Source organism: Castor canadensis, chromosome 13 (assembly GCF_047511655.1).
Source record: "Castor canadensis chromosome 13, mCasCan1.hap1v2, whole genome shotgun sequence".
Classification (NCBI taxonomy): Eukaryota; Metazoa; Chordata; class Mammalia; order Rodentia; family Castoridae; genus Castor; species Castor canadensis.
The window spans coordinates 71,872,789-71,892,550 of NC_133398.1; the positions used below are offsets into that span (position 1 = coordinate 71,872,789).

The window sequence follows — 19,762 nt, forward strand, 5'->3', positions numbered from 1 at the left end:
TATTATTTTCTCTTTGCCATCCATGCCTTTCTGTACTCCTTTCTCCTTTCCTGCTTTTTACTAGATTGAACTACTTCTTAATTCTTATTTTCTAATCTTTTGATATGAAAATTAGATATTCCATTTCTCTTGTTTTGTGACAACCTTAAATTTCTTTTTTTAGCATTGACTCGAAATTGAAGTTAATCAACATTTCTACCTCCTCCAGAAAAAAACTCCAGGATATTAGAATGCTTTAGTTCCAGTTACCACCGTCCCCCTCCCATGGTTGCTATCTTGTGTTTCATTTCCATCTTGCATTAACCTTTACCCCTCAAGTCATTATTACTGTCAATACTCCATGTTTGTTTAAGTGAAACTACTTGTTTACCCCACCCCTGCCCCACACTACTCATTATTGAAACCTGGTCCAAGCTTTTGAGGTTCTAGCTCATTCTTTCAGAAATACATCTTGGCAATTCTTTAGTGAGCATTTTTTTTTTCTTTTTTGGTACTGGGGTTTGAACTCAAGCCTCATGATTGCTAGGCAGGCACTCTACCACTTGAATCACTCTGTCAGCCCTTTAGTGAGCATTTTTAAAACCAGATTTAAAATTTCTTCATTAGAGCCTCTTCTTAAAACATATATTCTTTTGTAGGAGAGGTTTAAAATACATGCAGTGATTATGTCGTGTACATGCATACAAATGGATTTTACATACGTGTACACCTGTGTAAATATCACCCAGATCAGTTGATAATCTTTCTACTAGAGTGTTCGCCCACATCCCTCATCTGCTAATATTCACCCATCATTCAGACAGCTATCACTATTCATTAATTTGTTCTATTTTTTAAAATTTCATGTAAATGGAGTTCTACAGTAAGTACTTCTTTGTGTCTGGTTTCTTTCACTCAACATAATGTTTGTGAGATTACTGTTTTCATCGGTAATTTTTTCCTTCTCACTGTCTGTCCGTGTCATTATCACTTTGAAACAATAGCTTCACAGGGCATAGAGTTCTGGGTTGATTTTTTTTCTCATATTTTAGGCTATTATTTCAATGTCTGTTAGTCTTTATTATTGCCAAAAAGGACTGTTCTGCCAGTTGATGGCAATTTGGCCATTTCCTGTGGTCAGTTACTTTCCCCACATCTGGTTAAGTTTAAAACGCTTAAAATGTTCTAAAATTTCTATATGTTGCCTTGTGGACTTGTTTTGGATGATGGCAAAAGAATTGACAGAAGTTAACATGCTTCATCACCCTAAGGGTTTATAACCCTTGAGTCTAGACACCCTTCCCAGACATTACCACTAGGGCAGATACAGACCCACACAGGATGCCTGTGGGTGCCTTCATCTATGGATGAATATGGATCTTCTAAGTCCCCTTCATAGAAAGGGGCTCGGTTTCTATGGGGATTTCATCTTGGCTTCCTGTCTGCAGAGACCCACTTGCACCTATGTCCCTTGTTAACACCAGGGTCCATTTCCAGAACAGTAGCACCCAGGGCCATAACTGTAGCTTTCTTTTCTGAGCTTCCATTTCTTTTCTCCCACCTGGTGATTTCTTTTGCTCTCAATTCTTATGACATTTTAAAAAAGTGTATTTTAACCAATTTTCTGTTTCTGGTTACAGGAAGCTCTGCATGGGCTTAGTCCAACATGTTGCTAGAGTCTAAATGTTTCCCTCACTGTTTTGCCTGACCCCTATGGCAGTTGAGTGGTTCACAGTAGGAGTCTGCAGCTAGAGGCCTGGACTTAATCACTACTGCACTCCTCACTAGCTATTTGATGCTGGCTTATTTATCTAACTTCTCCTTGCCTCAGTTTCCTCGTCTCCTAAAGGCTGCTATCATTGTGAGGATGAAATATGCAAATGTATGTAAAGCAGTTGGCACTTGGTGAGCACTCATCAATGACAATTAGTACTATTAAACAATGCACAACAATATTATTCAACTATTAATTTGCCTACCTAGGAATCAGATTTATGCACAAGTCGATGCTGCAGAGAAACAGAAAAAATATATTTCATGAAAAGGAAGTCAACTGAATAACTAAATATAATATGCAGACTTTGAATATTTTGGATACAGTAGCCACCAGGGGATGTTCAGGGGATATGTTATAAGACCCTAGAACCTCAAATCTGATCCCTATATATGCTATGCTTTTAATATATGTATGTGCTTATGATAATGTTTAACTTATAAGTTGTTATAAGCATTAATTTATAAGTACGAGATTAACAGTAACTAATAACAAAATAGAATAGTTATAATAATATAGCATAATAAGTTATGTGCCTCTTCTGTCTCTCTCTTGGTCTACTCTCTAAATATCTTAATTCCTCTTGCACTATAGTAATATTTTTAGACCATGGTTGACTGCTTGTAACTGAAGTAAGAAAGCAAAGCCTCAGATAACAGGAGCTTCCATGTCTATATAAAATACTCTTATACATATTACCAAGGAAAAAATTTTCTTGTAATTTTCCAAGGTTGGGAGAACACCCTTGAAAGTCAGAAAGAAACCATTAAGACAGAGAGAAGTGTCAGTGCATAATGAGATAAGGTCTCATCCTGGGATGTAAGTCAATGCATTTGCTTCCTTCTTGGAGAGAGCTGCTATTATGAAAACATGAGCTGAGCAGTGGTTGGTTTATCTGATGGTGCAGCTCACTGCAGACTAGTAACAGCTCACTGATGAGGTGGAGGATCAACTTGAAAGCTGCACTGTTCATTCCCACCCAAAAACTTTCTCTACTATACTTGCATTTTTTCCAGCTGTTGGACACCGAGTAACACCTATCAACATGCTATCTATAAGCCAAAAAAACATCAATACTATCAGAGAAGTGACACCATTGTTTTATCAGAAGAAAAGTGCTCAGGGGCCTGAGCTGAGCAATGATCTCAGGTGGAGAAGAAACCTAATCACACCGCACAATCAAAGAGCTTTCATTTAAAAATAGCTGACATCTGCCCTAGAGTCCAGTGGCCCATTAGGGTCTTGATAGTTGTTGATTTGGGGATATAGATAGATCTGTCAATTCTGTAATTTACCATCTGTGAGTCTAAGAGATCTTTTAAGGTGACTGGGATGTTCTTTTCTGCTATTTGATCTCAATAGGTTTTTTTTTTCTGATGGGGGGATTGAGGGGAAGGTGATAATTTTTCTCAATTAATTTTTTCATTATTTTCCCAAGTAAGTGGCAGTTACACTGGCTTGGTATTCCCAAAGCAGATCTAATTATATTTTCCATGTACATTCAAAAGGAATTAGCCTGCTACTCTTAAGGTCAAATCAAACATTAGATTTAATTTATAGCAAGAGGATTTTGCCTTATAGTGTAAATATTACTGGTACTTTCAAAATATCCCAGATTTTGTTGGTTGTACTTGCATCTCTGCTTTAATCAAAACTTTAAAAATTTAAGTAAGGACTACAAATACACACACACACACACACACACAAAGTATACTTGGCTTGTTGCAAAGAGAATAAACTAAATTTGCCTGAATAGAAAATTTTAATTTTGGGTTTTGAATATGATATAGTGCTCTTTTAAAATACTGACTTAAAAAATAAGAATGTTAAAATTAATCTGATAAAAACAGTGGTCAAGTGGTAGACTTGACCACTATAGAAAATAATTGCTTTAGCATTTACTATTGCTAACAATCCACAAGGTGATGCCTATAAAATTTGGCTTGCTTCTTTAGAAGTGTCTGTTCTAAATCTTGAACAGAATTTACAGTCATCTATGATACTTAAAAGCCTCCAGTCAAGCTTTACTCTGCTCTGTGGCAGCCCCACGCTGTGCCAGGCCATTTGTAAATTGAATGCTATCCACACAGAAGCCTCGGGTCTGTCTGATCTGATAAACACTAAGTGACCTAAATTTGGCATGATCCTTGAAAACCTGCATTATATAATCTACATTTTTGGTTGTATTGTTCTCAATACATTTAAGGAAAATATATATCCACACCCATATTGACACTTTTCAGTTAAAAATGGCTTGTTTTTCCCATCCACAAAAATGGACTTTGAAATTAAAAAAAAAAAGTTACTAAATTTTTCCTTTACTCCCAATGACAAAGGAGATATCATAAAAACTTTTCTTCTAAAATGACTACATGTTTAAAGTCCTACTGTTAACAGTTTTCAAGATCTAATTTGAAAGTAAAACATTCCTTTGGGTTCAAAAGTAGAAAAGGTTATTATGTGGAGTAATATAATTATATGGTTTTCATGGCAACCAAATTAGGGTACCTATATATCCCATATATTAACCTCTTCTACTTCACCTGACTCCTATTGGTGGAGAATATATTGACTCAGATCATCCCCAATATGCTGGTGACTTTTCATTTTTTGTTTTTAAAAAACATTCTACTAGACAGATTTGTCTGCCCATCAAGATCCAGGCCACCGTAAAGAAGCCAGCCCCTTCTGTCTCAGTGGCTTTGGGCCCTGTGGGTTCTGACAGTCAGATGGACAGCTTTCTCCAAGATGTGTGAGAAAACAGGTCTTTCGCCTTGCTGGAGACTGAATATTTCCAAAGCACCCATTGGCTTTTGTTAATGTGAAAGTCACTGGGACAGAGCATCAAGAAATACAAGCTGCCCACTTTGAAAACAAACAGCGCAGCCTCTCCTCAATGTCACGTCTCCGTCAGTTGTGTTTGGTGGCATTCACGGACAGCAAGAGACTGCCTGCTGCTGCTGGTGTTCTGTTCCCAGAGACATTATCTCCAGGAAGTGCATGCAAATGCACCTCCCCAAACTCTGAATTTCAAAGCATTCCCTCTGACTTCTGTGCTTCTAATAACCACATCTCAGTTTCAGGAGCACAGACTTGCCCATGAGTGATGGGACTCATACCCAATGCAGTTTATCTCAAGAGCACCAGAAGAGCAGGGGCAATTTAATCTCTGCAGCCCAGTGACAAGCATAGTGGCCTTAATACCAAATGACAATCTCCTTTCAAGAGCTTTATGAATATTAATCAGTTTTCACTGAACGATATTTAAAAACAAAAAACATGTCTTCACTTTCGATTGCAACAGCTCTGAATTATCAAAGATACAATTTTCCTGTCATTTTCGCAGGTGACAATGTGCATTTCAATAAGGTGGGCTTACCTTGCTTTTACAACTGGGGTGGGAGGCCGCAAACAGATCTCTTAATGTTCATCCTCCACTGATAAAAGTGGAAGTTATGATTTCAATCTGCTCATTTTTAAGTATGGACTCAGAAAAGGGTCAGAATTTTTGGAATCAAGAGGTAGGAGAAACCAGGTGCTGGTAGCTCAAATCTGGAATCCTAGCTACTTGGGAAGCTGAGATTAGAAGGACTGTTGTTCCAGGCCAGTCCTGGTATAAATGTTTGTGAGACCCCATCTCAATGGAAAAATCTGGGCATGGTCACACATGCCTGTCATCCAAGCAATGATGGGTAGCTTAAAACAGGAGGATTGAAGTCCAGGCCAGCCTGGGCAAAAAGGTGAGACCCTATCTCCAAAAATAACCAGAGCAAAAAGGACTGGAGGCTTGAGGTATGACTCAAGTGCCTTCCTAGCAGGCATGAGGCCCAGAGTTCAAACCCCAGTACCATCAAGAAAAAAGGTAGGAGACACTATTCCATACACATTAGAATGAGTATTACCTAAAAATCAGAAAACAACAAGGCTGTACAGAACTGGAAACCTTGTGAATTGTTGGTGGGAATATAAAACAGTAGTCTCTGTGGAATACAATGTTGTTTAAAAAAAAAACCCAAAAATGAAACCCTAGGACCCAGCAATCCCACTTCTGGGTGCATTCCCAAAAGAAATGAAAGCAGGTACTCAAATAGGTACTGTGCCAAATGCTCATAGCAGCTTATACCTAATTGCCAAAAAGAGAAAAAAGTGGAAACCCAAATGGCAAAACCCTTTAAGCCATAACACAGTAACCCTTTTAAAGTCAAATGCAATATTTCTAAAGTGAAGTTAGTGAAAAGACTGCAGCTCAAGTATGTAAGGGGAAAAAAGACAACCCCCCTTTGTTGCTTCTCATATGGCAAGGGCATGAAGCCAAGAGGAAGCAGCGGAATAAACTCATTCTAATCCTGAAGGAGTAGAAAACATGCCTGAATATTCACCTGCAACTAAAAAGTGAAAGTGATGGGAAGCATGTGGCAGGCAGACAGACTCCTAAGCTCATTTATCATCATGGAGGCTACTGTCCAAAGGCCCTCCTGTCAGCGAGGGTGCCCACCTTCTCCAGTGACTCCCAGTGCTCTGCACCATGGCCTATGCCCACAGTGGATCAATTCTGAGATGTGGGTACATTTCTGGTGAGGGGTCAGGCAGTCCCCAAGGACCCATGATCTTCAGCCATCCCATCCATTCCCATTGCCAGAATTATCCCCCAACTAACGCTCCTGCTCACTCCTCTCTGTGGAGCTTTGTAGCAACTATCCAGCTACCTACTGGAGGTCTCTTTGGAGGAGTCTCCAACTGCCCCCAAAGGAGCTCATGATCTTTCATGATCTATCATGTCTCTTCTTCCATATCATATTACTTTTCTCCATATCTCTTTCCCACAAAAGCCCCATCATCCTCCATTATCCAAACAGCACAATGGCACCCTCCTCCATCACACTCCGTCTAATTATTGATTCAGCCCTTTTGCTCCACCTCTTGCAGGTGTTCTATCTACCACTCTGCCTCATACCCATCATGCCCACTCTCTTCTGTGCCTGGGCATAGCTCCCAACTGTTCTTTTCCAAGCATTGCCCTCTTCCTAAACACTCCCCATTCTGCATCCAATGTGAGCTTTCTATGTCGGAGATAGAATCACGCCCCTCCTCAGTTGCCAATGCATTCATAGCATCCACTGTGCTCGGAGCAAAGACACAAGCCCACACCATGGCCTCAAGGACCACACTCTTAGCATTCGGACCAACCCAGCTGTACCTGTCATGGTGCTCCCTCTTCTTGATCCATCCGTGACCACTGTGCACTGGGTCCCTTCCTGGGCTTCAACCTAGCTCTTTCCTGACCAGCTGCTGCTCATCTTTCAGAACTCTGCCCAAATCCCCCAACTTCTTTCCTCTGAGACCCTCCCTCTAGCTCTCTCAGACTGAAGCAGGTCTCACTGTTGCAAATCCCTTAGCACGTGTACTGCTTTGATGACAGATTAGCAGTAATGTTCTCCTACGCCCTTGTTCTGGGTCTCTTCATCCTGGGTCTGTTGCCTTCCCCTGTGCTGATATTAGCTCACTGTGCTGGAGTGGCCCATTGCCTAATGGTTTCCACAGCAGACTGCAAGATCCCTGAGGGCATGTATGTACTGTGTCCTTCATCTGCCACCCCAGTGTCCAGGGCAGTCCTAACACATGCTTTGTTTGATCAATGCAGTAATAGAGAATGGTGCAAGTTCTCGGAAAAGAAGCCTCACAAATATAAATCCAACCATGTCTCTTCTTGCCCAACACCTTTAATTCTTATTAGAATGATGCAAAGTAACTTTTTCATGGCCAATCAAGCTTTTCATGGTTTGGCCCCCAGCTACCTAGCACTGTCCTTTTGGTTTCTCAAGCACATTGAGCTCATTCTCACACCAGGGCCTTTGCCCCTGCTGGGCCCTCCAACTGGAGCCTCTTCCCCCGAGATGTGTCTATGACTTGCTCCCCAGCCATGTTCAACCTCAGATGTTGCCAGCCCAGCCTTGGCTTGAATGGCACCATGCCCACCTCATCTCATCATCACTCATAACCCTTCTGCCCTGCTCCATGTTTTCTCACAGTGCCTTTTTATCTGACATTATAGGCAAAAATATTTGTTGAAAGAGTGATGGATGGATAAATACTCAAAATTGAAAAGTTTACATCCTTTGGTTCAGCTTGAATTTTCAATCAAGGGTCATTTGTTATAATAAAAGACTGTAGCTCCTACTACAAGAATTACCCATTCATTCAATAAGTGTTTACTGAATTAGGTGAGGTACAGAGATGGGATCAATCATTTCCACATGGAAGAAACAATACTGAACAGGTCTCCTGAATGATGTGATGATATGTGCCACATGGAGAAGAAGGTTTCCCACAGACGTTGACACCCACAAAAGGGAAGGCCAGGGATGTGGAAGGCTCTTTATACACTCAGAAAACTCCTATATCCTCCTCCCAACATAAAGTCATTCTCTCAGCTTGAATTCTTTACATTCTGCATTAGTCTTGAGTCCCAGGTTCTCATGTCTCTGGCTCCAACCATGGCACAGGCCTGTCAGAAGGAACTGTAAGGTTTCTTAGAATGACAGGAGAGTCTAGGATGTCCTGTCAGGTGGGGAAGGGATTCCCTCCTTTCATAGCCCCCCTCCAACTAGGCCCTCTAAGCTGGGGAAAGCTTTGTGCACCCCAGGCATGAGGAGGTAGAGAAACAATGGAGACCATTGGGATGGCATTGGGAATCCCCAGGAGGGCTGGCCTGTACTGGCTGTGCCTCAGTCTCCTTTTCAGGCTTCCCCGAAAACTCTCCTCACCACCCTCTGAAAAGCAGTCACACTTTTGCTAAAAATATTCAATAGTCCACCAAGTAAGAGAAATGACAATGGAGATGGGCCACTCAACTGTCTGGGTAGAAGACACAGAACCATGAAGAGCAATGGGAAGCCAGTGGGACACCCTGAGAAGGTACCACCTGCATGGAATTTCTCCTCTCTAAAGTTGGCCCTAGATCATACTTCAACAGCAGTGCAAGGGGGAAACTTCACAAATGACCAGAGCCTAGGATGAATCACTCCTTCCTCTGAACATTTAAATTTGGGGAGAAATAATCTAGCCAAGCACTTTATATTTTACAGCCTACTCTGTTATTTGAAATAGAAGAGAACTAATTACATCCTCCACTTAATTGCTATAAAAATGCAGTCAGAATGCATGCATTATATCACACACACATGCCAGCAGAATGAGAACAGCCTTCCCAACAGGGTTCTGGTCGCCTCCACTACAGCTTCAAGTATATCCTTGCCTTCTCCAGCCTCTCTCATTTTCAACCAGATCATATAAAAAGTAGAAAAGTCATTGATAGAAGTAGCTTATGAAGTAGTCATTTAAGGCCCTCAATTAGTGAATCTGCAAGTTGTTTGGGAGGCCACACATTGTTGTGTTCAAGAGTGAGCACTACTCTCTAGCAGCTGTGTGTACTCATGCTTCTACACCAGGATCCTCAGGTGTCAAACTGTGACATTAATGGTTCTTACCTGGTAGAATTATTGCAAGGACTAAAACAAATGATATAGGTCAAATGGTTAGGATAGTGTTCAGTATGTAGTAAGAAATCTCCAAACAGTAGGTCTATTACTTTTAGTCATGCCTGTGAGAGGTATAAATGAGCCAGCATTGTGAGAACTGGACTTTCCAATAGGGCTTGATTTTTGTCCATCTTATCTGTCTCCCATATGTGGCAACAGAAATGGATGCTTGAAGCCAAAAGATGTGAAAGAGGAAGGAGTGATCCCTTACTTCATTTGTAAGGCTCTCTTAGCTATGGGACAGACCTATCTCTGGGAAAGCTTCATCTCTGAAAAGGAACATTGATTTTGTCACCTTTCCAGAAAGACTACCTTTTTCATTCAGCTGTGACTTTATACCCTTTCCATCCATATTGTATCACACCAGCTACTTTGGAAAAGTATTTCTAAAACGTGATTTTTGTGTAATAAATGAAAGCTAAGCAAGATTTTCCAAGGCTATGTGAATACGAGAGTATAAACTACATGTGCTGATCTCTATATATTTTAGTGTTTATCAGTGGTCCTCAACCCACCATATTTGTCAATGTCGAGACATTTTTATAGTTATTTTGTGTGTGAGTTTGTGCGTGTGTGTGTGTGTGTGCACTCCTGGCATCTAGTAAGTAACGACCAGGGATACTACTAAACATCCCACAATGCACAGGACAAGCTCCTTTTAATGATTTGGATATGAACTGTCCCCTAAAAGGCTCATGTACTGAAGATTTGGTCCCCAGCTGGTGGCGCTATTGAGTTGTAATTCAATCATGAGGGCACCGACTTCATCAGTGGATTAACCCATTGATGGTGGGGCCCAGGAGGAAGCAGATCACTCGGGGTGTGGCTTTGAAAGATTTATCTTACCCCTTGTCTCTTTCCTCATTCTCTATTTGCTTCCTGGCCACCATGAAGCAAGCAGCCTTTTCTGCTACACACTCCCTCTGCCATGATGTTCAGACTGGCCTCAGGCCCAAAGCAATGGAGTCAGCTGACCTTGGACTGAAGCCATGAACCAAAATACATGTTTCCTCTTTAAGTTGAATTCTCTCAGGCATTTTTTCACAGAGATGAAAAACTGACTAATACACCCCCCCACACACACAAAGAATTACCCAACACAAAATGCCAATAGTGCCAAAGTTGAGAAATTCTGAAAAAATATGCATCTGTTTCTACTATATATATCACTGATAGTGACTGAGGCAACCATAGAAATTGCTATTAACATGAAGAAACAGAAAACTAAGACTTAACATTCGTGTGAAATAAAAACATTCTGCTTGTGAAATAGGGGTAAATGCCAGACTTAAAATGGTAGAAAAAAACTACCCTTGGTTATTACCCTGGGGATAACATAGATTCAAAAAGTGGACCCAAAACTGTACTAGCATCTTTCTTTCTTCCTGGGCAGATAAGAACAGTATGACTCAAGCTCCAGAAATAATTAAATTGAGTTGCCAGACGTGCAGTTTTCATTGTGAGAAGTACTGTGGTCAGAATGTAGGGAGGGAAAGTTTAAATGGATTCTAAGATAGAGAATCCAAGAATATTAATCAGGGGCTTGGGAAGCTTGAGAAGGGATGTAACTCATCCCCTTCCTTCTAGAAAGGAGGAAGCACAGGCTCACGCCCTAAACCCTGCTTACCACATTTACTAAGAATCACTTGCTTTTCGATGGAAGTGTTTAATGTACATCATATTGAGTGTCTCCTACATGTCAGGCAGGGAGGACACAAATGAGAGAGAGACTGAACCTCTGGCCTCCCTGGCTCAGGATGGAGAGAAGCAAAGCAAAAGAAGGATAGTGGTGTCCAAGGGAAATAGCCCAGTGTTGAATGAATCCCAGAGAAGCGGTAATCTAAGTAGCAGACGAAGGGTCCTTGAAAGGAAGATATCTCCCTTGGTGGAGTGAGCATTTTCTTGGTCCTGTTACTACCAATCTAACTGGGCTAACTGGGGGTGACGGGAGATGCAGAAAGGACAAACAATAGACAAATATGCAGAAAGTTGGGGCCAGGTGTGCTGGGCACTCGGATGGAGACGCACAACAGCCTTGTTGCTTCTTTTCTCTATCTTTCTCCTCTTTTCCTTTGCTTCCTTTCTCTATCTTTATTCTTTAAGGCCTTCCTTCTAAAGTCTTTCTTTAAAACCTTGCTTCTAAACTCTTCTTTTCTGTTCTTTAAAGTCTCTTTCTTTAGACTCACACTGTCCTATGTTTTATTTAGCATAATCACTCTTAAAGTCTTTGCCCTCAGACTGGCACTGTCCCATCAGACTTGCACTGTCCCATGTTCTCTCTTTAGTTTTCTTAAAGTCTTGGCGCTCAGACTTGCAAACAATAGCAGCAGCATCTAAAAACTGCATTAGCATAACTCTTAAAGTCTCAGTCCTTAGACTTGCACTGTCCCACGTTTTCTTTAGCTTAGCTTTTCTGAAGGCCATGTATAAAGTTCTTGGTGCAGAAAGCTGCTCTGGTGGAGACACTCCAGCCAGCATCAGTGACAGCTAATCAAAATCCCCCATCAAAAGCCTCTCATCAAAAAGCCTCGTGTCCTCTTTCAGCAAGTCTTCTATATCCAGTGGTAAACAAGGAGGTGGAGCAATAGTTCTTGGGGAGGCGCGTGACATTATAACAAGAGAAACCTGCAGTTCCTACTTCTCTGAATGTAAACAACATAGGAAAAGCAGCTGAGCTGCATTCTGCCTTGCTTTCTTCTGCGGCTGGGGCTGTGCCAAATAGCCTGTCATTGAGCACAGCTGTGCTTATGTAGGCTTCTCATAAACTGCTCCCCACACCTTGGCTTTTGAAAACTGCAGAAACATTTGCCAAGGGTGTTGCTGGCAGGGGGATGCTGTGCAAAGGCACTGAGGTCTAAAAGGACGTGTGGCATGTTCAGGAGGGTCAACATGGGATTTCTGGAGCTGAAGGAGAGTACTAGAGGAAGCAGCCAACATACTCAGAGATAGTACTAGGAAAATGGGCTAGAATCAGTCAAGTTAATACAGGTTTGATGGTATAGAGTTAGGATTTCTCATCATCATATGGGGCTATTTTTGAGGCAGTTTATATCATAATCTATCCTTTATCTTAAATTCAAAGTGAGTGTCCCAAAACAATTTTGCACCCCTTTAAGCATCTCAGTTTTTCTGATACTTAGAGATTTATAAACAGATATAATATGCTGGAGTGGTTTGGACAAGCAAATGCTTCTACAATAGGAAGCTGCTCTGTTCTGCCAGCTTTGCTTCAGGCTCATGGAACTGGAGGCACTGCTTTGGTAGAATAGCCTTTTTTACTTTGTCTGCACCATCTCCCACCAAATAGCAAATTCTGTCCTTCCTGCTACAAGCTATCTTCTGCATCTCTCCTCCCATACCATGCAGTGGGTACCATACCCAAACACAAACAGCCTGTACTTTAGACAGCTTCACTCCCAGAGCCACTGACTGCCAAAGCCCAGGAGGAGAATCTCAGTGGTCCCTCTTGGTTTCTTTGTGACTATGTTCTAAAGAAAAAATATATATATTGAGTTAGTAAATCAACACAAACAATATAAGCCTAATAAAACAAGTCTATTTTGTTTTTTATTACTCATTACATCAACAAAATAATTCTCCTGATCTTGGGTACAGGTGGACAGCAGATGCTAGAAGGCCAAGGCTGTCCTCACAGCATGTGGTGTTGCTGCTTGAGAGTGCAAAGAACTCATTCTCTCCCTGTTCCCTGCTGCTCTGTGGCCACATGGTCACAGCTTCCCTGAGCTTTTGGAAGCAGTGGCATTGAAAGGCATGGGGAGACTCCTCTCCACCCCCCACTTCTCTCCAAAGTACCCAGGTTGAGATTCAAACAGCAGCACAACTCATTATTAACTCTGAAAATTGTAAGATGATAAAAAAATGTGATTGTTGAATGAACGGATGTCAAGAGTTGAGAAACCACTAAAAATGAAATTATGAAAATAATCACATTAATGAAACGATCCACAACTCCATTGTGGTTACTCTGTTTCAGATGCGAATTTTCCACAGCTATAATCATCAAGTCCATACAACTTTTACCCTTGTTTTTAAGTCTATTTAAATAATTATTTCTCTATAATATGGAATATTACATGAATGTTAAAATATATTTTTCTGAGAATATTTAATGGCATGCATAATAAAAAGGTTTCCATGTAATGTTAAATAATACATATATAAAACTATGTAATTATACCCTAAGTTTTGAGAGTATATTTTTATGTGTATATGCATATATATGCATACATGCAGATAGGAAAAAATATACTGAAGTATTAATGGTAGCTTTTGAATGGTAGGATTCCTTTTTGTTCTAAAATTTTCAGTTTCTGTAATGAACACTTATCATTGTACAATGGAAAATTGTCTAAATATTACATCTAGCTTTTCCATGTCTCTAGTGTTGATAACTGTTATGCTATGCTCCCATACTATTCCATTAAGCAGACATAACTTCTGCACTTCATTCTCTTGTGAAGAACAGTGGGCCAGTTCCCATTTTTGGTTATTATAGGTTCAGTATTCCTTATCTGATACATTTAGGACCACAAGTGTTTCAGATTTCAAAGCTTTCCAGACTTTAGAAAGTTTGTATATACTTTAGTGGTTGAGAATCCATAATCCAAACATCCAAAATGCTCCAAAATCTGAAACTTTTTGAGCATCATGTGGGCAACCAAAAGGTTTTGGGGGCAGGGAGTAACTCAAGTGGGAAAGTTGTACTTCTCATGCATGAGACCCTGGGTTCAATCCTTAGTACAGCAAAAAAAACCAAACAAACAACTTTTTTTTTTTGGAGCCTTTTGGATTTCAGATGATGGATGCATACCCTGTATGCATACCCTGTAACTCAGGCTTTGAATTTTTTCCTACCTCCATATCTGACCATTTCAGTGACCCATCCACAATTCAACCTTTCCTGAGTGCTCGCATCTGAGGGCAGAACCAAGCGCACAGGCGTCAGCGAGGGACTGGGACCTTCTCATCAGAATCTTGCTCTACACTTCTTCAAAGGTAATGAAATGAAACAACATGAGATGATGGAGGCAGGGTTCCTGCACACAGAGAAGGTGCTGCTGCTGCTGTTGTTATTGCTCCCTCATCTCCTCCTTGCCCAGTCACCTGAAGCTCCAGCCAAAAGGAACGGTTGGAAGCTGACCCAATACTCCACTCCTCCCCTGCTGGCCGAGCTTCCACTACCTTCATGTGCACAGCTGTCTTTCTAGAACACCCTCCACCTCACTCCTACTGAGTCCACCTAATTCATAAGCCAATCCTCTAATGATTTCTGGGACCCTTTGACTGAGATCGTTCGGGATCCTTCTTTGGGGGTCCCAGGGTCCATGTGTACCCTCATGCCACATTTCATTTACCTGTTTCTTTCTTTGTCTTTTCCACTAGACTGAAAACTCAGCCTGTGGTGTCCACCTGGAACCCTGAGCTCAGGATTTGACCAGGATGTCAGTTGACTTTTTTTTTTTTTTTTTTCCTTTCTTCTTCTTTTTTTTTTTTTTCATTTTTCTTTTATTATTCATATGTGCATACAAGGCTTGGTTCATTTCTCCCCCCTGCCCCCACCCCCTCCCTTACCACCCACTCCGCCCCCTCCCACTCCCCCCCCCCAATACCCAGCAGAAACTATTTTGCCCTTATTTCTAATTTTGTTGTAGAGAGAGTATAAGCAACAATAGGAAGGATGTCAGTTGACTTTTTGCCATTGTCACTCATTTACAAAAAATACGGCTTTTAGTAGTTGCATAGTATTTCATTATGCTATGGACTCTATGATTTATATTATTTTTTTCTTTCTGTTATAGCTATTTGTAGGCAGGGGAAGGTATGATAGACAATTGACAGGGAACATCCTAGGACTACGGAAATCTTTTTTTTTTTTTTTTAAGAATAAAATGTACAGGGTAGCATGGTAGAACTGCCAGCTTTGAACATCTGAAGACTTTGATTTTACATTGCCCACGTGCAGACCTGGTATCTTTGGAGCTCAGGGCTGCAGTGTTCTAAGGGAATCAACAACAGCCAGGGTTAATGGCCTCCCCTGCAGTCCGGCCTTCTGCTGAAACGAGTCAGCAGTTTCTGATGATTCCCCAGCTGCAGAGCCGAGCCCCGGCTGGAATGACATGAGCACATATACCATCTGCAAGTGCAAAGGGACAGTGCTGCCCAGCTTCTTCAGTTCTCTGTCCACGGAGCCTGCAGAGGTGACTGTGAACTTTCGGATTCCTGCCACGCTGCATGGTGACTTAGAAACCACTTTGACATTGTCATTCCTGCTCAGTGATACTCCCTCTTCTCAACCCTGGTTATAACACTGTGCTATCCTTCAAACTTTGTCTTATTAGTAATATAAAACTGGTCATAGCAAACATTTTTGTCCTACAAACGTAGCAATTCCCTTATGTTTCTATGCGGATCTCTCAATGAAACTGACGGAGCAAAAGCTTAAACAGGTAAAGGGTCATTACAATTCTTGGTGTGTTGGTTGTACTCTTTGTGTTAGGGTATATGAAATACATTTGTAAGAGTTTTACAAATTTTTACAGGAGTGAAAAATAAGCTCAGTCTATCTGAAGAAAATGTTAAACTATAAGTAGTCAAGGCAGATAGACAAAGGTAACAGAGGACTGAGGAAACCCTGCATTATGTGAAACCCAAGTGGTTTCCTGATTTTCTAATGAGGACTGCCCCCCCAACAAAGGGAGCAGTGTCCTTCAGGACTACTGTGAAGTAGATAGAGAAGGGTTTGGAAGTTATGATTAGCTTGGGAGTGAAGAAATCAGATGAGGAAAATGTTACTCAAATTATTACTATTATATTTATTATTATTGTTATTATTATTACAATTTTTATTTTGAGGCAGGGTCTCACTATGTACTATATGCTGACCTTGAACTCACAATCATCTCATTTCAACCCCTCAAGAGCTGGGATTATACCATGTGTCACCTTGACTGACTTACTCAAATAAAATTATTTTTTAAAAAGGAGAGCATTACTATAAAACATAATTATCACTTAACATAAATGGATATGACCATGAAATAATCTAGTAACTAAACAATGCTCATCTTAAAAATCATCAAGATAACCAGACTGAGAAAATTTTTGCTTAATTTAAGCTCTTCATATATTAGATGATGAATGAAGGCTCCAGAGAGGCTAACAGACTTGGCTAAGGCAACACAGTTGGAATCCAGAACTCCAGACTTCTCTAGAACCAAACCTCAGTGTGGCAGAGAGGAAGGGAAGCCCTAGAACTCAGTCCAGCTGGAGAAATCCTTTAGTCCCAAGGGACCCTGCAAATACTCTATTCTTAGCTAATCTAAAATAAAGTACTTTAGGTTTGCCATAATGAAGGTAACTGCTAAAGGAGCCTACAGGGAAATCAGCAAACCTTGATGGCCATGTCTTCCTCTGGAGAGAGAAATTAAATCAAGCAAACAAAATCAGAGCATCCCAGCTGCACTGGCAGGAGAGCTCTTGGCACAGCCCAATGCTCCATAGGAAGCAGAAACCCAGTGCCTCTTCTGTGCTCACTGGGCAGCCAGCAGGTCACACTGGCCCATTCACCCACTGAAGCTTTCTGTGTCCTCACAGACTCTGTCACTCTCAGCCAATGCACACCTGGCCATAATTGTGCCAAATTGGTACTGGAAGGCATCTAGGGTCAAGATTTTAACCATCTTTTGAGGCTCACTTCACAGAGGTGAAGACCTGCTAGAGATTTTCTAAGTCTTTTCATCTTCACTGGCTTCTCCAAATTGTACCCAGGATTTCTGGACAGAAAGAACTTTGAGTTGTAATCTAGTTAAAACCAACATTACTGTTTATATGCTTTAAAAAAATGTTTTTATTCATACTTCATGATTGAGAAATCAATTGTCCTCTCACTGAGAATGTCATGTAGAAATGGAGGAAGACATGGATTTGGGGGGAGAAGGGAATCTCCTCCCCGGCCACCATTGGTGTCATCTCTGTTCTTCTTCTTCCAGTCTTTACAGTCTAGCTGAGTGAATGCAGTCAGCCTGCTATTTAGGACATCTGAATTTGAACAATAGCAGCAATTCTTATAAGAACTTCACAAACTGTAAGCACACAGCTTTACAAGGACAGAGATTCTGTCTTTGTGTCACCATTGTACCCAGTGCTGAGCACCATGTTAGTACATGTGACACACTAAGTATTTGTTGGATGGACAAAAGGGCATATGGATGGATGGATGGATGGATGATGGATGGATGAGTGAATAAGAGCTCTTTGACTGTCAAAAACAGCTTTATAGAAATCCATTCTTTTAATAGGTAAGAGAGGACTCAGAAATGGAGTTTCAGCACTAAGTGAGTTCAATTTCCTACAGAAATTTCAATGAGATTTTTATAATGGGCACAGCTCTGGGCCTGGTGTGGTAGTAGACACCTGTAATACCAGCACTTTGGAGGCTAAAGTAGGAAGATCAAGAGTTTGAGGCCAGCCTGGGCTATATAACAAAATCCTGTCTCAAAAATAAACATACACACACATACACATATACACCCTCCAAAACAAAAAAACTAGGGCACAGCTAAACAATCCCACACATCACTAAGAAAGCTCCGTACTTGTTAATCCACTCCCCACTAAGAGTGTCCCCTAGCCTCCCCATCATGCCTGGGACGACACCAGCCCAGTACACACTGCAGCACCCACCTCAGTGAGACTCTGCACAAGAATGCCACTGGATTGCCCTTAGAGCAACATTTGTTGTCCAAGGATAGCGCTAATTCCTGAGCCAGCCCAGGTCATTATCACGAAGGCTGGATAAAGGACACTGTGTATGTTAGTCAGATTTAGGTTGCTGTGAAATAATACCTGAGATAAACAACTTACAGGGAAGGAAGAGTTATTTTGGCTCTCAGTCTAGAAGTTGCAGTCCATGGTTGCTTGGCTCTGTTGCTTTGGGCCCGTGGCAAGGCAGAACATTATGGTGGGGAGCAGGTCTGCACATTTCACGGCAGGCAAGAAGCGGTGGCAAGGAGAGAGAGAGAGAGAGAGAGAGAGACCAGATTTCCAATGAAAGGGCACACCCTCAGTGCCCTGTCTCCCTCCCACTAGGCTCCACCTCCTCCAGGTTCTACAACGTCCCAATAGCGTCACATACCAGCAACCAAACCTTTACCACGTCACCCTTAGGAAATACTTCAGCTCCAAACCATATCACCATGTTCCCCAAATTGTGGATTCCTCTGTCCATATCTTGTATCTTATGGAGACTTCAACTACAGGATAAATGTCTATATTTTTCTGATTCATTTTTTTCAGTCAAATTCTTCAATTAAAGTGTGAGCAGGGGCTATAAATTATGTTCATCTATGTAATAGCAACATCATTTTTCATCCTCACTATAACCCTGGTTATTAGCCCTGTTTTACTGCTAAGTACTATGAGGTTTCAAGGAACTAGTTAATTTGGCCCAGATCACACAGCTAGTTCTGAAGAATGAGTCAAAACCATGCAATCTGATTTTTTTTTGGCAGTATTGGGGTTTGAACTCAAGGCCTCATGCTTGTTGGGTAGGCACTCTACCATTTGAGCTACTCCACCAGCCCTTTTTTGTGTTGTGTATTTTCAAGATAGGGTCTTGCAAACTGTTAGCCCAGGCTGACTTGGAACCACGATCCTTCTGATCTTTGCCTCCCAAGCAGCTAGGATTACAGCGTGAGCCACCAGTGCCTGGCCGCAATCTGATTTTTCAGCCAGTGCTCTTAAGCTTCTCATCAAAGCTATCATGGTGCTCACAAGTAAATCTCAATTATGTATGTTGCCTGATTTCCTGTAAATATGTCAGAACTGAAATTAGATGGAAAGAAAGAGGAAAAGGTGGGGGTAAGTTGAGGTGGAGAAGAGAAAACAGCAAAAAGCCAATTTGTGAGTACATCTGATTTGATACATTTTATCTCATTTCTTAAAAGCCAATGAAGTGCACGAGTGGTTTTTATAGCTGTGAACACACCTAACTGTGTCAGATTTGACCCACAGCTGTGGTTATCTGTAGCCCGGTATGGATTTTCTCTACTGTCTTAAAAAAAAAACCACACATCTGCCTGTGGGCACCATTCTCAAAATACAAATGGCTAATTTAATGACAGACTTTTACTGAGCAGCAAAGACAGTGGAGCATAGGGAGGATATGGAAGCTATCTTTCTGTCCTTCAGGAAATCATTTTAAATACCTGCATGGCAAGTGGGTGTCACTTTCAAACCCTATAGATTGACAGCCCTCTGTGGAGGATTCCCAGCCTGAATACAGGCTTAATGCGTGGGAGTTGTGATCAATAAACAGTCTGCCAAGGGCACGGAATATGGATGCAATTAGTATTGTAACACTGAGCATGTACTTAAATACTAACTCCCTTGCTTCAAATTAAGCCTTAGCAGCTTTCACATTGACCAGAGCACTAACTTTTTCTTACCCAAC

The 19,762-nt window shown here is 41.3% G+C and overlaps 1 protein-coding gene across 6 annotated transcripts in view; it reads right to left on the reverse strand.

The window, feature by feature from the left end:
* The window catches only part of Apba1 (amyloid beta precursor protein binding family A member 1), a 205,104-nt gene that overhangs the window by 112,374 nt on the left and 72,968 nt on the right, over positions 1 to 19,762 (reverse strand). For 2 of the 6 annotated variants that reach the window (XM_074052003.1, XM_074052004.1), the window contains exon 2: positions 18,175 to 18,284. The exons of the other annotated variants lie outside the window; for them this stretch is intronic. The gene's annotated coding sequence lies outside the window, so the exon portion shown is untranslated. The remainder of the gene's footprint in view (positions 1 to 18,174; positions 18,285 to 19,762) is intronic. 6 annotated transcript variants of the gene reach the window in all.